This window comes from Sycon ciliatum, unplaced genomic scaffold (assembly GCF_964019385.1).
Source record: "Sycon ciliatum unplaced genomic scaffold, ocSycCili1.1 SCAFFOLD_1348, whole genome shotgun sequence".
In the NCBI taxonomy this organism is placed as follows: domain Eukaryota; kingdom Metazoa; phylum Porifera; class Calcarea; order Leucosolenida; family Sycettidae; genus Sycon; species Sycon ciliatum.
In genome coordinates, this window is record NW_027044593.1 from 12,390 (window position 1) to 35,238 (window position 22,849).

The window sequence follows — 22,849 nt, forward strand, 5'->3', positions numbered from 1 at the left end:
GCTGCATACCGACATCATCCGCTAAAACCCAATCATACCAAGTAACGCAAAGGTCATCAGTTGACCTCTTGGACTTTTCAACTCTTATCCAAAACCACCAAGAGGAAAAAACCAGGATGAAGAAGACGTCAGTTGTAGAAGCGTTTGTGGAGGAGTTGTTACATTATTCTCAGTAAATAGATATGGCTGATACATTCGGTGTAGACGTGGACGACCGGTCGTGGTCTCTCACCACGGGTCCTTTACTAATAGAAAGGCGGACGCCAATACGAACTGTTGTGGAGGTGGCAGATCAAAACGCGCAGCAAGAAATTTGGCACGTCGATGGTAGACTCCATCGGGAGGACGGACCAGCTCTTGTTGATAGTAGGGGAGTGTCCGCCTGGTGCTATGAAGGTCGCCTTCATCGCGTTAATGAACGGGCTTGGATAGGACGGGGTAGCATCGAGTACTACCTCAACGGCGCCTAGAGCCGGCGGTCCTGCAGCCAGTTATTGTGACGCCACATGCTGTATTCTACGGTGGTATCACCAAGGAAGGCTCCACAGGGAGAATGCGCCAGCGGTTATACACAGGGAAGGTAACAATCGTGTACGGGAGTGGTACCGATACAACCTTCGGCATAGGGAAGATGGACCTGCTTTCATCTCTCAGGAGGAGGAGGGTGTCTATCAGTGGTACCTCAACGGGGTGTATTATGGTGACCACCATCAAGACCAGGCAATACACCCCATGGAGCTGCAGTACATCAATGTAGTGCCTGCTAAGGTAGACTCGTCAGCAATAAGTCATGAGTCCAGTTGTGTGATTTGTCAGGATGCCCTGGATCGTCCTCTATCCAAGTTGGAGTGTGGTCATGAATTTCACTTCCACTGTATCAAGGAGTGGATCAGTTCTGCCCCCAGCCCTACTTGCCTAACCTGCCGCTACTCCATGACTGCTGAGGACTTGGTTGAGTTCTTGTAGTAATACATGACACAGCTGCATGTAGGCGACTACGAATGACCAGTCATGTGCTACAGACAGACACGGACACGCCACCCTAAGTAGCCATGAGCGGCTCTTTGGACAAGGGCAACAAAGCACCCCGTGGGTGGCCAAGGTTGACACTAGCCACAAGTCTGCTCGCTCAGTTGAATAAGCTGGGTGTGCCCATGAAGACCATGGAAGACCTTTCCAGGTGCCGGCAACAAGCAGAGGACAAGACAGACTGGAAGAAACTGTGCAGCTCGACACTCGAGGACAAATCAGTATCAGCAGCTACTACACCTTGCTGATGATGCTCACAAGACAGAAGTGGGAAAAACACTGAATTTCTTTATTTAGTGCTCAACTACGCGAAATGTGTTATTATTATTATACATGTTCAACTGTACTCAGTCTGGCTGACTGCCATTCTCTACCACACATTACCGGACACTGTTGTGGGTGTCGTCGTTATCGTCGTCGTTGTTGATGTTGTTGTTGTGGGTTGTTGTCGTCGTTATCGTCGTCGTTGTTGATTTTGTTGGTGGCTGTTGTTGTCGGTTGTTGTCGGTTGCTGTCGTTGTTTGTTGTTGGTTGTTGTTGGTTATTGTTGGTTGTTGTTGGTTGTTGTTGGGTGTAATTGTTGGTTGTTGTTGGTTGTTGTCGGTTGTTGTCAGGTGTTGTTGGCTGTTGTTGGTTGTTGTTGTCGGTTGTTGTCGGTTGTTGGGTGTTGTTGTCGGTTGTTGGGTGTTCTTGTTGGTTGGTGTTGGTTGTTGTTGGTTGTTGTCGGTTGTTGGTTGTTGTTGGTTGTTGTTGTTGGCTGTTGTTGGTTGTTGTTGGATGTTGTTGTCGGTTGTTGTCGGTTGCTGGTTGTTGTTGTTGGTTGTAGTTGGTTGTTGTCGGTTGTTGTTGGTTGTTGTCGGTTGTTGTCGGTTGTTGTCGGTTGTTGTTGGTTATTGTTGGTTGTTGTTGGTTGTTGTTGTTGTGTGTTGTTGGGTGTTGTTGTTGGTTGTTGTCGGTTGTTGTCAGGTGTTGTCAGGTGTTGTTTGCTGTTGTTGGTTGTTGTTGCCGGTTGTTGTCGGTTGTTGGGTGTTGTTGTCGGTTGTTGGGTGTTGTTGTTGGTTGGTGTTGGTTGTTCTTGGTTCTTGTCGGTTGTTGTCCGTTGTTGTCGGTTGTTGTTGTTGGTTGTTGTTGGTTGTTGTTCGTTGTTGTTGGCTGTTGTTGGTTGTTGTTGGTTGTTGTTGTCGGTTGGTGTCGGTTGTTGGTTGTTGTTGTTGTTGTTGGTTGTTGTTGGTTGTAGTTGGTTGTTATCGGTTGTTGTTGGTTGTTGGATGTTGTTGTCGGTTGTTGTCGGTTGTTGTCGGTTGTTGTTTGTTGATGTTGGTTGTTGTTGGCGATTGTTGGTTGCTGTTGGTTGTTGTTGGTTGTTGTTGGGTGTTGTCGGTTGTTGCCGGTTGTTGGCTGTTGTTGTTGTTGGTTGTTGATTGTTGTTGGTTGTTGTCGGTTGTTGTCGGTTGTTGTCGGTTGTTGGCTGTTGTTGTTGTTGGTTGTTGATTGTTGTTGGTTGTTGTGGGTTGTTGTCGGTTGTTGTCGGTTGTTGTGTTTTAATCGTTATTTTGTTCATTATCCAGGAGGATGTTGCTATGATACAGTACCATTTTTTCGCATATTTGAGACAAGTTTGTGTAACGTTAGTGTGACGTGGGGTATGCTGATTGGATGTGAGGTGGTGAGAGTATGCTGATTGGCCGATAACAATTAGTGGAAGGATAAAGTAATGCGCTGCTTGTGCAGCTTAACCAAACACATGGTCTGTGGGAAACACCTTAGTAAAATAAATATAATAATAATAACATGAATTGCCACCGGCACCTGAGAGACTCGAGCCCCGCAACCTTGTTCAAATCGGACTTGGTAGCTTCGTACTGGAACTTAATCTTCTTCTTTTTGAGGTATGACCATACAAAACGCGCTTGGATTTTTTCATTTATTTTATTTTTTATTTTTTCATTTTTTTTTTCATTGCGACATTTTTAGCAGATGTCCACTCGTGAAACAAAGGTGAATCTGGAACGAATAAATGGTCCATGTCAAAGGCATGACGAGTCTCGAAGTCTTCACATTCATGATGGAACCTTGTCATGATTGACGCATTCCTTGATGGTGCGCACATGAAATCACCCTGCCCCATCTTTTCCAATTCCATTCTTTTCACATCCTGCAACACATACCCTACTAGTATCAGTGGGGGGGGTGCTAGAATCAGAAGAGGCAAGGCAGCACTCTTCCGTGGATGTATTACTCGACACAACACCACCCATACTTGTTTTCTAGAAGTTTTGACTATAATGATATATTGCAGTAGGAAGTAGTATATAGTCAAATAGGATAGGATAAGAATGAATGATCAGCTGTCTGATAAAGAATGCAGTTCATTAAAGACTTATTGGAAGCTCTCTACCAGCTGATCGTCTTGTTGGACGGCGACACTGCATAATGATATGAAGCTCTCAGTTAGCTGTTTCAGTTCCGTGGTAGAAAGTGTCATGTGCGCGTCCAGAGCAGGATGAAAACATCTGGGCTCCACGTGGATGCAGACGATTGGAGCAACAGTAAGACGTACCTTCAACGCCTGCTCGTCAATGTCGAGGGAGACTGCCCCGGGGTAGATGAAAACATCTTGTTCCACATCCAGTTCGAACGAGCTGGTCGGGACTAGCTTGCTTTCACCGTTGATGTACACCCGACACTGACCGTAGGACGAGCGTGATGGGTAGAAGTTGGTCTTGATCTTCTCCACACGTCCTCTTCGGAGAGTGTCACGGAGCGATGGACAAGTCTTGATCAAGTTCGTAATGATGAACTCAGTGGACTCATTCAGTTCGATGTAAACCTGTCCTTGAGCATCTTTACGAGCTGTTGCCGTACTACCACAGGCTGGTAGAGCTCCTGAAGGGAAGTACATCTTATAACCAGGCTTGTAGAAGGATCTACCTGATGACTTGTAGGACAGTTGCATGTCCTCCTGAAACCCATCCACCACAATCTCTTTGTGGAGCTTGGTAGGAGCAGGTGGCACATAGCGACGCTTAGCCGGTACTGCGTTCGAAGAGAGCACAACTTGAGGAGGGTCAGCAGGAAGAGCGGAATTCTTCCTCACCCGTCGCTCGTATAGGGAATCCATCTTCCAGGAAGCGAAGGCAGAACAACTCATCAGCACTGTATTCGATGAACGAATGACTCAACTACAGGACAACCATCTGTATTTATACAAGTCAGAGACGGGGGCGGATTGAAATGTTAAAAATATGTGTCAGCTAGATCAACCAATCACCATCAAGCCCGACACAAACATTTGCCCAATCAGCATTGAGCCCGCCAAAAAACATTTGACCAACCAGCATCAAACTCGCCAAAAACATTTTGTCCAGTCAGCCCACCAAATAATATCTCATCTTAAAGATTCCTTACATGATACAGCCACTTTAGTGAACTGATACAGTATGCAAATAAGATCAAAGTCAAACGTGTGCAAGTTCTGAATCACGTGATCAAGTGAATAGGTTTCCCAACAATAGGCATCAATCAAAGATGTCATAAGAGATGTATCAGATGGAGATAAAATCAGCAAATTCGTACGCAACGTGGACAGTTGAGATGAAGACACCATCCTAGTTAGTCGACTCCATGAGATGCAGTACATATAGGAGTGGAAAATGCTGAGGAAGAGGTTCCATGATTCGACTGAACCTCAACCATGATACATTGCTACGAGGTGAGTAGGAACGCACTTTACGTAGTACATCCACATTCGTATCGTATACTATGCAGGATAATGCTATAGCATAGTTTATACTCTTGTACAAACAGGATTTTTTCATCGCAAGTATCTGCTCCCGAAGAGGGTGTACGCAAAGCTGATCGGATAAGAGTTGAGTTTTCGAAAGAAAATGCAAAAGATGACGATCCACACCGCATAACCGCTCATGTACCGCGTAACGCTTCTTCATCAAACTACATCTCCTATGCACATCATCTTCAGGGAAGTAAATCACCGCCATGACAAGTCCACACGAAGAACACACGTATCTTCCTTCATGTAAAACATGATCAAGATGTTGACACTGTTTTTTTCAACACGTCGACGTGTTGGCGAGGGTATGAGGTCATCTACCCCAATGGTTGTACAGCGGAATGTAGAAGTTGAAGATGGATACTGCGGAATGTAGAAGGGATCTGGCCAGGGGCCAGTCCTCGCAGTCCAATAGATCGGAGCCAAAAGAAGAAGAAGAAGAAAAAGAGCAATACGGGGAGGAAAAACAGTGTCAACATCTTGATCGAATACAGTGCTGATGAGTTGTTCTGCCTTCGCTTCCTGGAAGATGGATTCCCTATACGAGCGACGGGTGAGGAAGAATTCCGCTCTTCCTGCTGACCCTCCTCAAGTTGTGCTCTCTTCGAACGCAGTACCGGCTAAGCGTCGCTATGTGCCACCTGCTCCTACCAAGCTCCACAAAGAGATTGTGGTGGATGGGTTTCAGGAGGACATGCAACTGTCCTACAAGTCATCAGGTAGATCCTTCTACAAGCCTGGTTATAAGATGTACTTCCCTTCAGGAGCTCTACCAGCCTGTGGTAGTACGGCAACAGCTCGTAAAGATGCTCAAGGACAGGTTTACATCGAACTGAATGAGTCCACTGAGTTCATCATTACGAACTTGATCAAGACTTGTCCATCGCTCCGTGACACTCTCCGAAGAGGACGTGTGGAGAAGATCAAGACCAACTTCTACCCATCACGCTCGTCCTACGGTCAGTGTCGGGTGTACATCAACGGTGAAAGCAAGCTAGTCCCGACCAGCTCGTTCGAACTGGATGTGGAACAAGATGTTTTCATCTACCCCGGGGCAGTCTCCCTCGACATTGACGAGCAGGCGTTGAAGGTACGTCTTACTGTTGCTCCAATCGTCTGCATCCACGTGGAGCCCAGATGTTTTCATCCTGCTCTGGACGCGCACATGACACTTTCTACCACGGAACTGAAACAGCTAACTGAGAGCTTCATATCATTATGCAGTGTCGCCGTCCAACAAGACGATCAGCTGGTAGAGAGCTTCCAATAAGTCTTTAATGAACTGCATTCTTTATCAGACAGCTGATCATTCATTCTTATCCTATCCTATTTGACTATATACTACTTCCTACTGCAATATATCATTATAGTCAAAACTTCTAGAAAACAAGTATGGGTGGTGTTGTGTCGAGTAATACATCCACGGAAGAGTGCTGCCTTGCCTCTTCTGATTCTAGCACCCCCCCACTGATACTAGTAGGGTATGTGTTGCAGGATGTGAAAAGAATGGAATTGGAAAAGATGGGGCAGGGTGATTTCATGTGCGCACCATCAAGGAATGCGTCAATCATGACAAGGTTCCATCATGAATGTGAAGACTTCGAGACTCGTCATGCCTTTGACATGGACCATTTATTCGTTCCAGATTCACCTTTGTTTCACGAGTGGACATCTGCTAAAAATGTCGCAATGAAAAAAAAAATGAAAAAATAAAAAATAAAATAAATGAAAAAATCCAAGCGCGTTTTGTATGGTCATACCTCAAAAAGAAGAAGATTAAGTTCCAGTACGAAGCTACCAAGTCCGATTTGAACAAGGTTGCGGGGCTCGAGTCTCTCAGGTGCCGGTGGCAATTCATGTTATTATTATTATATTTATTTTACTAAGGTGTTTCCCACAGACCATGTGTTTGGTTAAGCTGCACAAGCAGCGCATTACTTTATCCTTCCACTAATTGTTATCGGCCAATCAGCATACTCTCACCACCTCACATCCAATCAGCATACCCCACGTCACACTAACGTTACACAAACTTGTCTCAAATATGCGAAAAAATGGTACTGTATCATAGCAACATCCTCCTGGATAATGAACAAAATAACGATTAAAACACAACAACCGACAACAACCGACAACAACCCACAACAACCAACAACAATCAACAACCAACAACAACAACAGCCAACAACCGACAACAACCGACAACAACCGACAACAACCAACAACAATCAACAACCAACAACAACAACAGCCAACAACCGGCAACAACCGACAACACCCAACAACAACCAACAACAACCAACAGCAACCAACAATCGCCAACAACAACCAACATCAACAAACAACAACCGACAACAACCGACAACAACCGACAACAACATCCAACAACCAACAACAACCGATAACAACCAACTACAACCAACAACAACCAACAACAACAACAACAACCAACAACCGACACCAACCGACAACAACAACCAACAACAACCAACAACAGCCAACAACAACGAACAACAACCAACAACAACCAACAACAACAACCGACAACAACGGACAACAACCGACAAGAACCAAGAACAACCAACACCAACCAACAACAACACCCAACAACCGACAACAACACCCAACAACCGACAACAACCGGCAACAACAACCAACAACAGCAAACAACACCTGACAACACCTGACAACAACCGACAACAACCAACAACAACACCCAACAACACACAACAACAACAACCAACAACAACCAACAATAACCAACAACAACCGACAACAACCGACAACAACCGACAACAACCAACAACAACCGACAACAACCAACTACAACCAACAACAACAACCAGCAACCGACAACAACCGACAACAACATCCAACAACAACCAACAACAGCCAACAACAACAACCAACAACAACCAACAACCGACAACAACCAACAACAACCAACACCAACCAACAAGAACACCCAACAACCGACAACAACACCCAACAACCGACAACAACCGACAACAACAACCAACAACAGCCAACAACACCTGACAACAACCGACAACAACCAACAACAACCAACAATTACACCCAACAACAACCAACAACAACCAACAATAACCAACAACAACCAACAACAAACAACGACAGCAACCGACAACAACCGACAACAACAGCCACCAACAAAATCAACAACGACGACGATAACGACGACAACAACCCACAACAACAACATCAACAACGACGACGATAACGACGACACCCACAACAGTGTCCGGTAATGTGTGGTAGAGAATGGCAGTCAGCCAGACTGAGTACAGTTGAACATGTATAATAATAATAACACATTTCGCGTAGTTGAGCACTAAATAAAGAAATTCAGTGTTTTTCCCACTTCTGTCTTGTGAGCATCATCAGCAAGGTGTAGTAGCTGCTGATACTGATTTGTCCTCGAGTGTCGAGCTGCACAGTTTCTTCCAGTCTGTCTTGTCCTCTGCTTGTTGCCGGCACCTGGAAAGGTCTTCCATGGTCTTCATGGGCACACCCAGCTTATTCAACTGAGCGAGCAGACTTGTGGCTAGTGTCAACCTTGGCCACCCACGGGGTGCTTTGTTGCCCTTGTCCAAAGAGCCGCTCATGGCTACTTAGGGTGGCGTGTCCGTGTCTGTCTGTAGCACATGACTGGTCATTCGTAGTCGCCTACATGCAGCTGTGTCATGTATTACTACAAGAACTCAACCAAGTCCTCAGCAGTCATGGAGTAGCGGCAGGTTAGGCAAGTAGGGCTGGGGGCAGAACTGATCCACTCCTTGATACAGTGGAAGTGAAATTCATGACCACACTCCAACTTGGATAGAGGACGATCCAGGGCATCCTGACAAATCACACAACTGGACTCATGACTTATTGCTGACGAGTCTACCTTAGCAGGCACTACATTGATGTACTGCAGCTCCATGGGGTGTATTGCCTGGTCTTGATGGTGGTCACCATAATACACCCCGTTGAGGTACCACTGATAGACACCCTCCTCCTCCTGAGAGATGAAAGCAGGTCCATCTTCCCTATGCCGAAGGTTGTATCGGTACCACTCCCGTACACGATTGTTACCTTCCCTGTGTATAACCGCTGGCGCATTCTCCCTGTGGAGCCTTCCTTGGTGATACCACCGTAGAATACAGCATGTGGCGTCACAATAACTGGCTGCAGGACCGCCGGCTCTAGGCGCCGTTGAGGTAGTACTCGATGCTACCCCGTCCTATCCAAGCCCGTTCATTAACGCGATGAAGGCGACCTTCATAGCACCAGGCGGACACTCCCCTACTATCAACAAGAGCTGGTCCGTCCTCCCGATGGAGTCTACCATCGACGTGCCAAATTTCTTGCTGCGCGTTTTGATCTGCCACCTCCACAACAGTTCGTATTGGCGTCCGCCTTTCTATTAGTAAAGGACCCGTGGTGAGAGACCACGACCGGTCGTCCACGTCTACACCGAATGTATCAGCCATATCTATTTACTGAGAATAATGTAACAACTCCTCCACAAACGCTTCTACAACTGACGTCTTCTTCATCCTGGTTTTTTCCTCTTGGTGGTTTTGGATAAGAGTTGAAAAGTCCAAGAGGTCAACTGATGACCTTTGCGTTACTTGGTATGATTGGGTTTTAGCGGATGATGTCGGTATGCAGCTGGGGAGCGAATTCGACAGGAAGAAGGTAAAGGTCTTGCTTTGCGGTTCACACCTTCACTTCAGTATCATTACAGTCCAAATGGCTTTCACTTGTCACTGTAGCGTTCGAATGTCAGGGGTAATACCCCTATTCCAGCACCTGAGGCGGTGCGTCAAGCGCCGCCTCTTTCTCATCATATATTGTGACAAATGGTAAGTGTGCAGTGCTCCTAGCTCTCTCCCCCGACAAAAGAGCTCTATGACACTGTGCTTTCTGCGGTTTCTTTCGTTTTTACAGTGGAGAAAGGCTGGTGGGAGGCCCAGCCGTGGCCGCACACCTGGCGGGTGCGGCCCATCTAACCCGTTACTGGGAGGGCCGGCAGGTCGGGCTGCTGTTGCAGTCCGACTACCGGGACGCCGTGGAGCGTATTAGGACCCTGTAAGTAAGCACTGCTCTGTCTACATGTATACTTATCCCCCTCGTTATAGCGATACTTACTTGTTTCGTATCCTCTTGTCTTTAATACCCTGCTTCCGTATTCGTGACACTAATAGTGTTTGTGTGCGCTCATGCTTGGTTTTACAGATGATGATGATGTATGAAGGTCTGGACCTGCCGTCTTCGGGATGTGCCATTTGTTTCAAAATTATTTGTAAGTACTTGTAACAGGCGTAGTGTAGTAACTGTGTGTGTAGTGTAGTAACAGTGCAGTCGTAATGTGTTTTGTGATGGTCCTGTGCAGTCGTAATGTGTTGGGCTACTGAAGTACACTGCATGAAGGGGTATGTGTGGGTGCTTCGACACATTCTCGTGCTTCCTAAACCCTAGATATGTGTATAGCACTATAACCTAGATGTGTGTGTGTGTGTGTGTGTGTGTGTGTGCCCGCGCATGCATGCGTGTGCGTGCATTGTGTTCTCTTCTACAGACTCATCCAAGTCCATTTAAATAAAAGTGCATTATAGTAAACAGTATTGTGTTTTGTTACAGTGAATATGTGGGGAATGGTGGATATGCCTTAGTGTGACTGGATACGTGCGGGTTGTGACTCTTTGCTGGTCACTCTGGATTCTCCAGTATAGATTCGGTGCAGTGCAGAGGGGATTTGCGGTGCGTAGCAACACTGCTTCACTGTGACACCCCTTCAATAATTGTTGATGCATGATACTCCGGGCGTAGCCGGTTGATTCTTACTGTATCCCGATCAAAATAGAAATATGCATCTAATGCACCTGCATGGATAGTAGGCATTTCCCAAATCGGCCGGCCGAAAAATTCGCCGAAGAAAGTGGTTTTGAAGAAATTACCCATCTTTTCGCCGAATTTTCAAATTTCGCTTGTTGAATTAGCCGAAAACCGATGTTTCAGTGCTTCAACAGAGTGTGTGTGTAAATGTACATGACGTAATGGGAACGGTGACTTCAAGTACTACGTTGATCCGAGTTCTGATCTTGGGGCTCATAATATGGCCGAATTTGAACATTCTCTTAACCGATCGAAAAGCCGATTAGGCATGCTCTGCATGGGCAACTTGTCAATCAGTGCACATCTACGATGTGCAAATAAAACGAATGCACGGAACGTGAACTTGTTTGCTGCACATCTACGAAGTGCGAATCAGGGAGTAGTATAATGACACGTGTACTGTACACCTTGTGTTGCACTGCGTCTTTTCCACACGCATAGGACCACTGAAGGTCACACGCTCCGCGTGCGTATGCACGCATGCGCAATATGTCATTCACTGCATGCAATGCACATCTACGATGTGCAAATCAGGGGATAGTACGTATTTTACTACTCCCCAGTGCGAATGCACCGAACGTGCACAAGTGCACGTTCGCCATCTATGGCGAAAAGAACCTTAAGAATGACATTTATGGCATGCCAGGGGTCAAAGGTCAAACTCTGGGGGATCCCGGGGCCAGACCCAGCACGACCGACACAGTGTGCCTTATTTGGACCAAAGGTCAAAGGTCAAAAAGTGTGCCAGAACCTGCCCCGCACTTACTACTCACGAACTCTTAGGTCGGAGACAACGCAATCCTTCCAGCGCTTGCGAGGGCCATGTGCTGGGCGGCGTGTGAGAAGTGAGCCAAACAGGATCTGTCTCGGCATCCGGCTACTGTCCATTCGGGCAACATGGCCCAGCCACTCTAGGAGACGCTGTGCGACCTTCACGCAGATGGTATCAGAGTCACCCCACATCTCCAACAGTTGGGTGTTGGTCGTGTGATTATTCCAGCAATCTCTGCGGGACACACCCAGGATGGAACGGATGCACCGCATATGAAAGACTGACAAACGTTGGAGATCGTGTTGCAATGGTGTCCAACACTCTGACCCATAGAGCTAGAGGAGGAGCGACAGCACACATGCATTAAACACACACCGCTTGATATGCAAATCAAGGTCAGGATTGCTGAAGATGGTTCCTTGCAAGGCGCCACAAGCACACACACACACACACGCGCGCGCACACACACACACACACACACACACACACACACACACACACTTCTAAATCCCACAACATCAAGACCTGCCTCATGACATGAGTTCTTTGACAGCTGTTTCGGTCATCGAGACCGCATCCATCAGATCAGAGAAGGTTGAGCTGTTGAATGAACAAGTAACTAGTTACATCACTCATCAGCATACCGTAGATAAAAAAATACTATGCTGTCATTTTAATATAGGTATGAATAGGATGAAGGCCGCAGACATCACGCAACTCCGTTACTTGTTTGACATGTATTACTGTGTATTTTATAACAAAAATATTATTGAAAACCCAGAATCGATTTTCTCGTTCCTATCATCAGTGGGAAAAAACGGAACTAAGGATACAACCAAAGAAACTGAAGTTAAGTACTGTAAATAGAAAGGTGTTAGAAATAACATCAAGATACAAGTGCAATAAAACCACTAGAGGAAACGCAAAAAAGGTAACAAGATTACATAGCCAAAGGCGAGAAGGCACTGAACGAAGTGTCAACCTACGAATACAACTTCAGTGCAACAATGTGCTCTTTCTGCTTACACAAAACAGGCTTATGAATACGTATACAAACTGCCTCTAGGACTTTCAACTGTTGGACATAACGCGCACGACACAGTACAGAAAAATGAGAGTCATCATACACACCAAGACAGTTGTGTAAGCAGAAAGAGCACATTGTTGCACTGAAGTTGTATTCGTAGGTTGACACTTCGTTCAGTGCCTTCTCGCCTTTGGCTATGTAATCTTGTTACCTTTTTTGCGTTTCCTCTAGTGGTTTTATTGCACTTGTATCTTGATGTTATTTCTAACACCTTTCTATTTACAGTACTTAACTTCAGTTTCTTTGGTTGTATCCTTAGTTCCGTTTTTTCCCACTGATGATAGGAACGAGAAAATCGATTCTGGGTTTTCAATAATATTTTTGTTATAAAATACACAGTAATACATGTCAAACAAGTAACGGAGTTGCGTGATGTCTGCGGCCTTCATCCTATTCATAGCTATATTAAATTATTATCTCCACGTAGGTTATTTGTATGCTGTCATTGTTGATGTATTTGCCACTACTACTAGTAGTACTTGTAGCACTCAGTAACTCACTCAGTACTACTACTGTATTACAGTAAACCCTGTCAAGGCGACGACTCGGATAAGGCGACCACCTGTCCCAGAAGACCACTGCCGCCAGGACCAAGGGATGCTATTTCCAGTCAAATGACAATCAGTCATTATAACCCTGGTTAAGAAGAAGACCGCCTGGTAACAGAGACCACGTTTTGAAGGTCCCTTGACTGGTCGTCTTGGACAGGTTTCACTGTAGTAGTAGTAGTAGTAGTAGTAGTAGTGGTAGTAGTAGTACCGGTAGTGGCAGTGTCGACTAGTGTCTTACTAGTGAGGCTCTACTACACCGTCTACCATGGTCTACCATGGAGGGTCGGTCCACGCCCAGGCCATGGTCTACCACGGAGGGTCGGTCCACGCCCAGGCCATGGTCTACCACGGAGGGTCGGTCCACGCCCAGGCCATGGTCTACCACGGAGGGTCGGTCCACGCCCAGGCCATGGTCTACACTATTGCTTAGGCATATGCCGATAATGCCGGCAGAAAAATTGGCAGAATTCGGTACTTTTTCTGGTAAGTTTCATGCATGTTTGGCATGTGGATAAAGAAATGGAGCAGAGTTTGAGGAATTGCCCACCATAAGGTTTGTATGGTTCTGCCAATTTCACTGCTTTTCGAGCAGAATCTGCCACCTCTTCGAGCATTATCCGCACACCCCTACTATAGCTACAGCGAGCACGTCCTTCTCACGACATTGCCATGGTGATGACAATGACCGTTGAGCAGCTGACGAGCTGAGGCCAGGGCCTAGGGAGACAGGAAAGACGACATGGGCAGAATTTGGAAAGTTATAATAAAAATTTATAAGAAAGAATAAGGACCAAGGAACTACAACAAGTACAAGTTACGCTATAATGTCCACTAACACCACCAGTTACTAAACAATCAGCTCGTGCATGCGATAACATTGACACTGACCGACGGTACTGACGTTCTACAACTAACTGGCTAACAGCTCTAGTAGCACATCTTGGATGCGCACTCCAACAGCCTTCCAACTTGGAAGGTTCAGTACATGTACCGTCAGTACCGTCGGTCAGTGTCGTGCATTGTTATCGCATGAGCTGATTGTTTAGTAACTGGTGGTGTTAGTGGACATTATAGCGTAACTTGTAGTTCCTTGGTCCTTTTCTTTTCTATTTGTGATGACCTTGCATCATACAATACCAGTCACTAGACACTAGAATCTCTAGATACAGTACATTGGTTACAAAGCACTTCAAAGTACAGTCGGCTCCACTTATAACAAACTCGCATATACGAATTTCGTGATATAGCGAACCCTTGTCCATGTCCCTGTTTGAACCCATACAAAATTAACCCTTTATAGCGAACAGTTTTCGTTTATTCGTCTTTTCTATAAACATTACTCATTGTATCAGAATGTTGAAGGACGCTTCACGCAGCTTCATTATACTTGAATCGGTTGCAGGCAACCTGCCTACACTCAAGAGAGCACTGCACTGCCTAACAGTGAGGCAGGCGATGCTGTATTACTCTGCCCTTGTCGTACCGGATATTCTATATGCGTCAAATGCGTTTCTCCCAGGACTGTCCGCTGAGCAGCGGAACACAGTAGCCAAACTGGATAAACGTTGCATCCGTTGCGTGGCCGATGAGCACCCATTGGCCCACACTCTTCCCCTGTACACCAGGCTGGGTGTCTGCCCAGTGCTGGAACGAGGAGAATGCAAGCTCCGACTCCTGACATTTAGAATCCGTTCTGGAATCGTCAGTGAGCTGTTGTCGTCCCGAATTGTATTGCAAGGCCCGCCGACAGGCATGACCACTCGAGGTCAATTGGGACGCAACCTTCCCCTCCCCCTGGCCCACAGTGCTTCTGGCGCATGCCGACCGCTTCTAGCCAGCTGCCGACTCTGGAATGGCCTGCCCGACTGTATGAAGTCCATAGTATCTGTCCGTGAATTCAAACGCATGCTACGCGTATTTTACTTCGGTTAAATGTAAATTTGTAATGGCTTTCGTAACCTGCTGATGAGGCTCGATAGAATCATGCTACGATGACCCGACTTGTAAATTTGAGATCCATTTTTTTCTGCTCGTCTTGACCCTGCCTCCCCTGATTGCTACTTCCATTTTCGTATTTTTATTTTCATTTATTTTTCTCTTCATTTCTGACTCTTCTTACTGGTTGTCATCGCTTCCATAATATTGGGCAGAACTGCCCGTTTGCCTTGCGATGTAAAATAAATAAACAACAACAACAACAACAACAACACTGCAAACGATACCCCTAATGGATTTGTGTGAAATGCAGTGCTCTCTTGAGTGTAGGCAGGTTGCCTGCAAACGAATCAATTACATTGTATACTGATAAAACGTCACTTGAGCGGCACCGCGGTTTCATGGAAATAAGTACGGCGTACACTTATTTGCACGCATGGTGACAGGGAATCCGCCAATCAAATAATTGAAAAGAAATTGACCGTGTGAGTCCACGAGTCATCCTCTGTTGAAGTGCGACGTTGTGATACTGCTTACAGTTTTCATAAACATTTTAACAGGCTCAAATGTTAGCTACTATAGTAACTCAAAGGTAAGTAATCTAACACTAGTCGAGAAGTAGTTCCCAGAAAAGCTCAGACGTAGGAGAACGCAACCTAAATAACAACAACAACAACAACAACAACAACAACAACAACAACAACAACAACAACAACAACAACAACAACAGTTGGATGGATGAAGCCGGGGGTAAGAAGCACCAGACTTGCAACATGTTCACACCAAAAATCATTTCTGGGTCCTATAAGAGGAAGGTCACCGAAAATCATTCCGAGTACTGATGATATGAAGCCGTGATTTATGACAATATTCTAGGAAGGATTTTCAAAAAAAGGTTGGCGTTTTCTTCCCAGCACTATAATAGTAGGAGAGTTCATAGCTTTGGGCGGAAGTGCCGCGACAAGGCAGCTGCACCTTTCGCACAGTACTCAGTTTCCGAAACCGAACACTCCAGTTTCATGCGATCAGCTTTCAAAACCAGCCATTCGCCTCCGACCTCGGTCGGTTGATCTTCCAGAAATGTCAGGCCAAGAAGATGATGAAACACCGAACGTTCAGTCCACACTAACGACCTCCATGCGCCGTCATTGGCAAGGCCATTTCTCCACGCCGAAGGCTGCTTGATTGGCAAAAACGCGTGGAAAAAGGAGCACATATTCAGAAGGTACGCGATTGGATTCAACTCAAACAGTCTGCATTCGCGGCAGTGCTTAAACGAAATTGTCACTACTTTGTGCCAAGCTGGCAGTGAGTATGCCAACTTGAGAAGCTGAACAATACCCAAGTTCATTGTGCGAAGGAGGCAGAGTAGGTCCATACACGATGATTCCTTACATATGCACTCTATAGTGAATTCTGCTTTCAACCCTCCTTCATCTTCATCTGAGCTCCATCCGTCATCCAAACAATCAAGTCTGAGCCACTCACATTTTGGGCAGCTCGAGTCCATCTCGTATTTTGCGAAGTTATCCTTGGCAGAAAATGCAGGCGGTATCCAATGCAAAAGAGACCTGTGTACACAATGGGCAAGCGTGTGCTCATGGAATGATGGGAAAGGTACCTCCAACTGACACCTCAGACGGGTGGCGGAAGGGTTCAACCAGTCATACAGGAGCCTCACCGCTTCTCCTGTCCACTCTTCTGGCCAGCAACTTGCAACGATAGTAATAACGACGCACTTCTTGATAAGGGAATCTGGTATTGAACGCAGTGCATGCCTGAACCTCTCTGCATCAAAGGGAACAGGTGACTGCTCGGCGCGTCCACGGAAAGCGATGTTGACTATGAGGTTAATGGAGTGTTTCGTTTCGACTGTGCCACCAATAGTCACTGACATATCAGGCCGAAAGTCCATATTGATAATCTGTCGATCATTGTCCAAAGCAAACGGATAGTAAACGACAATCCTAAAATCTTCCATTTCTGGCGGGTAAACCTTCGGAACGTATGTGAGCTTCAGCAAAGATATCTTCGCTCCGCCAACACGCCAAACTGAACGATGTGGTCGCGGTTAGCTCAGCGGATCCGTGTTGTGCCTGAGGCCCTCTTCAAATGATCCCGACTAACATTGACTGCTTTACATGTAAATCTTTGAGTAAGATATTAAACATGTATAACAATTATTGTGTGTGACTAGCTTGTTAATCTACAACTCTGCTTTTGCACTTGTACAGGTATGACATGATAGCTTAGGTGCAAGCTCTAGCAGACTTTATTGTCACGTACATGTACATGCACCGGTACATGTACATGACTATGAAGTATGATAATAACCTAACACTGGTTAAAAACCAGTGCTAATATTAGATAAACCTTGTTATAGTTCACGCAATTGTTAGATTGACAGCATGAAGCAAGGTGGAGATAGTAGCCTCTTTTACGGGCCAATAAAAAATAAAAAAATCCAATCTGAAGAGCAATGTCAATAAAGCCGCTCATAACGCTAAAAATCAAATCAATTCAGGAAAATTCAATTCAATTCAAAGTCGTGACACATCCGGTAAAAAACAGCAAGAAATAATATCTCGGTGCAAAAGAAGAAAAAGGAAATAAAAAGCCGCTTCATTTTAAAGGACCAAATGAAGAAAAGCAAAGAAATACCCAGATCAGCGCTAAATTGCACCTTAAGGTGGCAGACTATCCAAAAATTCGCTGAAAAATCGAATTTGTAAATTCATATTGAGTGCTACGTCAGTTGAAAGAGCGTGAATAGCTGCAAATTCTCTGAAAATTGTGTCCCGATCTGACCGGCCGTTCAAGAGTTATGGCCGAAAATGTGCCCTTGCAAGGAAAGATTTTTTTGTTGCACGCTGTCATTTGTTGGCAGCACTGTATTTGAATGTGAGCAGACCGTGCGCAACTTGTCGTATCATGGAAACACGTGAAAGTGTGCAGAATTTTGCTCCAAGTCCAAAAAATCAGGTTTTTGAGCCACGTATTGGGCTGCACGGCGGCGGGCGAAGCCCGCCGCCGTGCAGCAGGACTATTGCCAGCACCCTCATGACGTTGCAGATATGTGGCTTGATTATTGTAGTTGACGTTGATTTAGTGACTTTGGCAAGTTTGAGTCGTGTCAAGAAGTCAGGTAGGATTCAGTACTAGGCAGTCGTGAAACGTGAGTGGAAGTCTTTGCCGGTTTCTGAGGGTATCCTGGATTTGGTGTGCAGCGCTGTGGAAATGGCTTGCTGTGGAGGTCCCAGCACTGGATGTTGTATCAAAGGTACGACCTCGTAGCACACCCTAAACCTAAAAAAATTCAAAAATTGACTTGGGTCTGTGGGAGTGTGTGAGAGAACGCCCACTCGTTCCGTTGTGACAGATTCCAGGGCCTCGTTGAGGGGCCTTACCCCATCACCCATGGCTGCTTCTGGACTTGTACTAGGTTTGAGTCCCGCGCACGAACAGAATGAGCACGAAAATGTGAAAAAATTGTAAATGCATTTGTTTGGCTCCTGGGTGGCTCGCACACCGTGGCACTATGCCGGAAATTTGAGTTTTTCCGGCCTGGAAAGCCTGTCAGTGAGGCGCAAGAACTTGTTAATCATGTCCTGAGGGCCAGCATAGTGGCAGGAGTGTGTGGTCAAAATTTCACTCAAATCCATTGAGAAACACCAAAGGTACGGTCAATTGAATGCCATATGAAATTTATGGGTAGGCTGCCCCCTTAAAGGGGAAGTTAAGGCAAAAATTAAAATTTCACCAGTTGTAGTCTTCGGGGTGCTGAGTCGAATGGTCTTGGTCCGAGAAAGCTGAGACGCTCCCTTCCTACTTGAATCCCAATCGAACTCGCGCACTTCCACCGAAACTGGGTGACTGCGCCCTACGAGATGGGGATTTGTATGCAAAATGTCACTAAAAGCGCCATTTCGTTCTTATAAAAGCACGGATGACCGCGATTGGCCCATATGTTGTAGTCTTTTGGACGCTGAGTCGACTGGTTTTGGTCCGAAAAGGCTGCGATGCAGCGTTCCTCCTTTATTCCCAATCGAACATGGTTGAACAAGCGGTCACGTGCTCCTGGGTGCCAAAATCACCTGGTCACCACGCCAGCAGGCGACAACTTTCACACCAAGGTTCAACTCGAGTGACAGGACTGCACCCAAAAAAGGTCAAAACAGGCTGTAAGTTGTACCCTGCAGGCACGGTGACCAGGTGACTGGTGTACGCAGGAGCACGTGACCGCTTGTTCAACCATGTTCGATTGGGAATTAGGGGCGAACGCTGCATCGCAGCCTTTTCGGACCAAAACCAGTCGACTCAGCGTCCAAAAGACTACAACATATGGGCCAATGGCGGTCATCCGTGCTTTTAGAAGAACGAAATGGCGCTTTTAGTGACATTTTGCATACAAATCCCCATCTCGTAGGGCGCAGTCACCCAGTTTCGGTGGAAGTGCGCGAGTTCGATTGGGATTCAAGTAGGAAGGGAGCGTCTCAGCTTTCTCGGACCAAGACCATTCGACTCAGCACCCCGAAGACTACAACTGGTGAAATTTTAATTTTTGCCTTAACTTCCCCTTTAAATTATAAACAAAAACATGACGCGTCCATTAGCATTGAGGACACTGCCATTAGCGAGGTCATACACACCACTGTTACATCCGTCCCTCAGCCATGGCTAGTGGGCGCAATGCATTTACCGGTCGATGGTATGCAATGAAGCAAGGTGGAGGACACTGTGTTCGGAAACAGTGACCTTACAGTTTACTACAACCTTCCGCGGTTGGCAGAGCCCCGGTAGTAATAGCATGTACATGACTGTACAGTACAGCTACAGGTCATGTACTCCCTGCCATGCTGGCTGGCCTGATGTAGTCCCAAAGGCGAATTTTTTTACTGTGGAGTTTATATCACTTATAAAAAGTAAAAAATACCAAAAAATACCAAGGAACTACAAATCCTTGGCTCTCCATCCGAGTCCATTATAATAATTATTATTATAGTATGATAACTACATTTCTTCAGAATTCCCAAACTCCATTGCAGCGTATTCCTTGCACTTGAAAACACCGCCATTCCGGCAACAGGCTCTCAGCTGCACCAAATGAATAACTTTGCCAATATTTCGCCCATTGGGCATCATCAGGGCATTGAGGAAGGGGAGGCCAAATTACGAAATATAAAGACGAATAATGCAGGCAGATGAATGTTCTAGAACTAACACATCGTGGTGACACAATTGGCAAGGCCAGCAAACTAAACAATCATCACTTGTAAGGTGACCTAAACAAAACGAAAGATGAGAAAACTCACACATACACACAGACACAATTTGGCAAAAAAACTAACACTAACACTAAAGTTTACAATCATCACCTGTAAGGTGACCTAAACAGAAGAAAGAAGACTAGTAAGACTATCACAGCACGTACAAGAACACTTTCAAGTGTGGGAATGCTAAAGGCGATCTATGTACAAGTATATGACAGCAGTGTATGTGCAAAGTATGTGTATGTGCTGTGTCAGGTGGTAAAGTCCAGTGGTAGTTCGAGGAGATGGGTGTCGATTCCAGTGACGATCCGGTGACATCCAATCAGTCAATTAGGCGCCAGCCGTCATCGCAATTGACTGCTGGTTTGCGCTTCCTTATCTCGATAGCTTCAAGCAGTTTCCTTGATGGTAGCGAAGCCTCCCTGCCGAGAATCTTTGCCTGGTGGAAGGGCAGAAAGTTGGAAGACTCGCACCCACTACTTCGTACTGTTGTGCCTAGCGCGGGCTTGCGACTAGTTGGTTTGGAGGTGACAGCGTTGCGAATGACCGAGGGTCCTCGACGTCTGTCTCACCGTCCAGGAGCGACACTGACTCACGCTGCTATCTCGGGTGTTCACGAGGTGTTTGTCGCGCTGGAAACGGAGCGTCTCTGTAAGTCTGTGTCCCTGGTGATGTTTGTGCCTGGAGAGCACTATATAAGTGGTGCTCTTCAGGCACAATCTTCCTCAGCCTACTCAAGCTCAACTGATGAGGGGTGAATTCCCCGAAACACTGTGTATTGAGCAGGGAGTGGTGCTTTCTTGCAGGTTTGCCGAGTCGAAGGTTCGATGGACTTCTCGTGTGCTCTGGATGGCAGTCGTGAGTCAGTCAAGTGTCAAGTAAAGTCGGCGGAATAGCGCGAGCTTCGGTGTGGGGAGCAAACCCTTTCTTAATAATAATAATAATAATAATTTGGAAAGGATGGGAGAACTTCAAATTCAAAGGATCAGTCGGGGAAGTGAACTGCCTGAAAAGAGAAAAAACGCCAGACCCACCAGGACTCGAACCTGGGACCCTGCTTGTCATGAGCAATGCTCTAACCACTGAGCTATGGGACCAGGCTGAACCTAGAAGGCGCTGACAAGTTTTTCACTCCAAAGGCAGCTCACAACACGTGCCACACATACTGATGGCACTTGGGTCTTTTTCCCTCCCCCAGGGGACCAACCACGGTCAGTTTCTGTATTCATGTAATGTAAAACTGTGGAGACAATGTGCAATAAAACGATGAAAATGTGAAGAAATTGTGTCTAAGAAAACCTACATTAAGGGCGACACTACGGTAATGAAAACGTGCTTTCAGCGTTAGATTCAGAATATCTATCTGAGGCTGGGTGTATCTCGAATATAAATATAATATTTTAAATCGAGATACACCCAGCCTCAGATAGATATTCTGAATCTAACGCTGAAAGCACGTTTTCATTACCGTAGTGTCGCCCTTAATGTAGGTTTTCTTAGACACAATTTCTTCACATTTCATCGTTTCATTGCACATTGTCTCCACAGTTTTACATTACATGAATACAGTGTACACAAAATGTCGATCCAGCTTGTATTAAGAAAGAGCTGCGCAAACATTCTTGTCAGTATTCATGTCTGCTCGTGTTCTCTCGTCTCCAGGTGTTTTTCCAAGAACGTTGCCCGTTCCATGAAGATCAATTTGGTTTCTGGAAGCACCGGTCGACCGAGCAACTCCTCACGAAGGTAACGAATGATTGGCTGCTAGCCCGCGAAGCGGGTCTGCATACAGCTGTTGTTTGCGTTGACCTGAAGAAGGCGTTTGATACCGTGCAACACCAGCAACTTCTCATCGCAATCGCGGCCGTGGGTATTTCTGGCATAGCCCTGGCTTGGTTGCAGTCATACCTCCGTGGACGGCAGCAGCGCGTGGTTACCTACATCGGAACGTCTCCTCTGGTACCAGTTACTAGTGGCGTACCTCAAGGCACCATTCTGGGCCCTGTGCTCTTCAATTTATATGTGCGGAAGCTGCCGCTCACAGCTGATGCTCTTTCCTGCAAGCTGCCGATGTTCGCGGATGACATGACGCTGTATGCCAGTAGAAGGTCACCAAATGAAGCTGTCGGTGCCGTCAACAAGGTACTTTCAGTGCTTGCTCTAGATCTTGCGGACCTAGGGTTGTCAGTCAACTCTGCCAAAACTGTCGCCATGTTCATTTCCAAACTCCCCCTGCACCTGTCTGTTCCTGTGATACTCAACGATCAGGTATTGACCCGCGTTACCAGCACCCGAATCCTGGGAGTCATCATTGATGACCGCCTAACGTGGTCGCCTCACATTGACTTTGTAATTCGCAAGACATGTGCTAAGGTTGGCGCTCTTCGTCGGTCCTTTCGGCAATTGAGCAGGAAGGCCAGGAGGCAATTTATTGTATCAGTCATTCTACCTGATCTTTTGTACTGTTGTTCGTGTTTTGTAACGAAGCTGTCCGCTAAGGACCGCCAACGG

At 46.2% G+C, this 22,849-nt stretch overlaps 1 long non-coding RNA gene across 1 annotated transcript; it reads left to right on the top strand.

The window, feature by feature from the left end:
* The first annotated feature begins 9,507 nt into the window (after positions 1-9,507).
* LOC135830449 (uncharacterized) lies at positions 9,508-10,447 on the top strand. Its single transcript, XR_010556038.1, has 4 exons — positions 9,508-9,690; positions 9,776-9,916; positions 10,064-10,130; positions 10,407-10,447. It is a non-coding gene; the product is annotated as an uncharacterized LOC135830449 (long non-coding RNA).
* The last annotated feature ends 12,402 nt before the right edge of the window (positions 10,448-22,849 follow it).